Below are 4,413 nucleotides of genomic sequence, written 5' to 3'. Positions count from 1 at the left end.
CCTCCCACCGATCTACGCCCTAGCTCGCTAAGATCTCGCGGACGAACTCGACGAACTCGCAACACAGAAAGACACAAGATTTATACTGGTTCGGGCCACTGTTGTGGTGTAATACCCTACTCCAGTGTGGTGGTGGTGGACTGCCTCTAGGGCTGATGATGAACAATACAATGGGAAGAACAGCCTCCTGAGGTTGAGGTGTTCTTGTGCTTGGCTAACTTGTGTGGTTCTGGATGGTCTAAAATGGTCCTCTCTTGCCTATGGTGGTGGCTAGTCCTACTTATAGAGGCCCTGGTCCTCTTCCCAATTATTGAGCGGGAAGGGAGCCAACAACGGCGGGCAAATTTAAAGGGGGACAGGTAGTACAAGCTATCCTGACAAAGACGGTCTCCGCCTGTGAAAGGCTCTGGTGGTGACGCCGTCTTGGGCTCCATGATGACCTCCATCTTGCCGTCCTTCTGGTCCTAGTCTTGTTGCACCGATAAGGCAACCTTTGCCTGATGCCTGGGTACTCCTCGCCTATGCAGGCCTCCTTAGCACCAAAGAGGAAACAAGGACGCTGCGCACGCTGGCGCCCACCCGGTGTTGGTCGTCATGGCTCACGTCACGAGAGCCTCGTGAGGTTTGCCTCGCCTAGATATCTCCGCTCCTCGTGAGCCTGCCCGACTAGGCCACTCCAGATGAGGTCTTGTGTCGTCCGCTTCGCAAGGCTTGGCCCCTCGCGAGGGTCTTGGATGCCTTGTTGATGAAGATGGGCCGTACGGCCTGCTGGCTTAGCCACGCAGCGGGTCGCAGGCAAGCAAGTCTGGGGACCCCCGTTCCCAGAACGCCGACAGCGGTGGGCTGTATACAGACAAGAAGGGGTGATCCATCGGAAGTTGCCAGTCGCCACTGAGTATATCGGCCCTCCTCGTCCTCATCTCCCCCTTGGTTATAAAATTTTTCAAGTATAGGTCGTGGAATGTCCACAGGACCTTGGAAACATAAGAAGAAGGTTAACTAGTAGAGAAGGGAAACTTGCTAACTCGCATGCATGTGGATGAAACAATTATAATTACAGTGGAAGACAAACGTACCGAAACTACGAGGATCCCATGCAAAAACAGTGCCACGAGTGGTGGCAGCAAACACAAGACCCTCGTATTCAATTGCATCACAGTACACATCCGTCTATAGAAACTGATTTTTGAGCAATATCCATCCAGTCGAACCACGAAGGATGACAACAAACTTGTCGAAGATAGCAACAACTTTATAGTTCTTGTAATTCCAAGAGTGGTTGGGAACTCAAGAAATTGCTATCTTCCATAGACGATAGTCACCATGATCATATTTGAACGTACGTAGATCATCTGTGTGCTCAACCTCAGGGCACTCGAAGATTTTTGGAAGTGGAATCCACTGACGAGTGTACACATTCACAAGTTCCCACTCACAATTGTACCCAATATAAACAACCCAATCTCCATTGGCGCCTGCACAAGCCTTGCCCTCAAGCGATGGCATCTTAATATCATACGTATCATTATCAAGCGGCATCAACTTGCACAAGGTGAGGCTTCCCTTGTCCCCACGGCAGTCAGCAGGGTCATGGCGAAGAAGATAGGGGAGATCAAACCGCTCCTGGACCCTTGGGTTCCTTGTAATGATGCTATTAGTTGAGTCGAGAATGTTCTTGGACGAACCTGCCATGCTAACCGAGGTGATGACGTTGCACCGATCAATGAGTTCCCCTACCACATCATCTTTTAGACTGGGGCAAGAATAACGGGGTCGTTTTCGGCTTGTTCCCTCCATGGAGAAGACGATCGAACAATGGAAGAAGGAAGGGTGAAGGCAAATGGAGGAGGAAGGAAGAGCGTGCGACAACAGTTCCAAATCGAGAGGGAAAGGCAAAGAGTCGGTGGACGGTTGCCAGTTTGCCACGGTACACGAAGAGGCGCCCCGGCCTACACGTCCTTTCGGAAATTGTACAAAAGGACTCGCCGTCGTCTCACTGACATGTTGGAATAGGACCACATGTCAACAAAACATGGTGTGTAATTTCTCGTGCAAAATGCGATCTAGCCGCGTTGGCCCGAGGTGCCGCATTAGTAATCGGCCTTTATTTTTTTAACATACAATCTGAGTGGATGGCTCCTGTGGTCATCACACATGAGCGGATATATAGGTGGGCTAGGTGGGCAGACAGCAACAATCTAAGTGCTAAAAGAGTTGATCTCGAAAAAAGAGTTGATCCAATGCTTGGTTTTGTTTGGATTTTCCAACTATGACCATTGGATAGAGTGAATCAATGGCTTACGTTCAAAGTTATTCTCATAGTACTATAGAATGGTATAGGAACATGGAGAGATTTGGTTGATTTTATATCGCTGAATAATATAAAATATTATGAGTGCAGACGCTCCACCCTGAGGTTTGTAGCTCCTTCTCGGTCGTCGGGAATCTATGTTCTTCCACTCTTTCGTTTAAGACATGAGCTTTGTTCATCCTGTTGCCATCACGTGGGACATCTATATGCCTCCATTTTACAAAATCATACTATATGCCTCCAGGACACGCGGGGCATCTAGCATCAAGGTGGTGTGTCATGCAAGAAAATGGAGATATGCAGTGCGTAAGTGAGTCGTGCACTTCGATGGCACCTACTACTACGCAATATTTTTTCTCCTCGATGGCACATGAATAGTGCACGTACTCAATGACAGAGCACGGGATGGTAGCCATGGACATGGCCGGCCCTTTTTGAAGAGAGTACTAATAGATACGTAACTTTGATGTGTCCCATCAACTCGCAGAACGATGAGAAGCTTGCTTACTACGCCTTCTCCCTCGCCAACGCGTGTGCGGTGGCTCGCAGCACGAGGAGAAACTTTTGCTTACAAGCGGTGGACGTGCAGCAGTTCATTTGGTGTCAAATTGCCAGAAGTAGTACCATCATTATTGTTCGACTTCCAAAAGAGGAGAAGAGCCAAGCGCAAGGTCACCTACTAACCTAGTACAGTACTACTATAGCCAAAGCTAGTCCACCTTTTCAGAGCATGGTTAATTAATATAGGCGGCTCTTGCAGCGGCACATCATTTAGAGCAAGTACTCTCTTCGTAGGATCAAAGGAAGTGAAACAAAAGTTGGAGTGGATGCTAGATTGCCAATTAAAACATGATTGCATAGGAAAAAAAATCCTATAGCATTCTATCCTATGAATCAAACGACCAATGTAGGAAAATTATGAGGGGGGTCTCTCCAACAGTGTTCCTTGGCTCGCACCTAGCATCACAGTGGTCGAACTTGGAGTCATTCATCTGGTACACGTGGCATCTCAGATCTGGTACTCCAATATTAGGTTGTCTCTATGTGATGTGGCAACTTCATATACTAACCGGATGATGGCAGAAGGAAGGGTGAAGGCAAATGGAGGTGGGAGGAAGAGCGTGCAACAACAGTTCCAAATCGAGAGGGAAAGGCGAAGAGTCGGTGGACGGTTGCCAGTTTGCCACGGTACACGAAGAGGCGCCCCGGCCTACACATCCTTTCAGAAATTGTACAAAAGGACTCGCCGTCGTCTCACTAACATGTTGGAACGGGACCACATGTCAACGAAACATGGTGTGTAATTTCTCGTGCAAAATGCGATCTGGCCGCGTTGGCCCGAAGTGCCGTATTATTTCTCAACTTTATTTTTGTAATGGTGTGCCGTTCAGTTTTGAAGCACGACTAACTGGTATTGTTTGCAGAGAAAATATAAACTACTCTACCACTACTCCACCTCTAGTACTAGTAGTATAAGAAAGATATATAGGCTGGAGCTTCAGAGCTTTCTTGCTAAGGGCTGCCCACTTGCTTCTCACACTATCACCCTCTCTCCATATCTAAAAAGGCGCCCCCTCTCTCCCTCCTCACCGGTGGTCACAGATCCACCGTGGAAGAAAAGGACGTGCAGCGTTGATGCACTGACGACAAGCACTAGGCCGTCCTCTCAGACCTAGAGCCCGCGCGGGATGGCCTCCATCCCCAAGCTCGTTGTCGTAGTGCGTGCGGAGGACCACCACCACGAGCGAAGCCACTTCCCACCGACCCTCAGGTATGCTACCTCTTTTCGAACCATACCCTTGTTCTATTGTCCCATCTGCCATGTCGCTGCATGTGGATCTTATTCCACTCCACCATCTTCCCAATTTGCTATCCTCTGCTCTGTTGGTCACGCAGATGAAAACCTTAATTTGCACTATTAAAGGAAACCCTACTTCATGCAGACTAATCCATGTCTGCGTTGAATAAGGAAAGGAAGGAAGACTGTTTTGTCCAAGAGAGTAGGCATCGAACCCGCATCTAGGTTGAAAAGGGGAAAATCAGTAGCTAAGGAACGAGTCTCGTGTCTCTTGGTTGAATAAGGGTAGAAAGGCATGACAACG

This window comes from Triticum urartu, chromosome 6A, assembly GCF_056163025.1.
Source record: "Triticum urartu cultivar PI428250 chromosome 6A, HENAU_Tu73, whole genome shotgun sequence".
Classification (NCBI taxonomy): domain Eukaryota; kingdom Viridiplantae; phylum Streptophyta; class Magnoliopsida; order Poales; family Poaceae; genus Triticum; species Triticum urartu.
The sequence above is the reverse complement of the archived record's forward strand: the minus strand, read 5'-3'. Positions refer to the sequence as shown.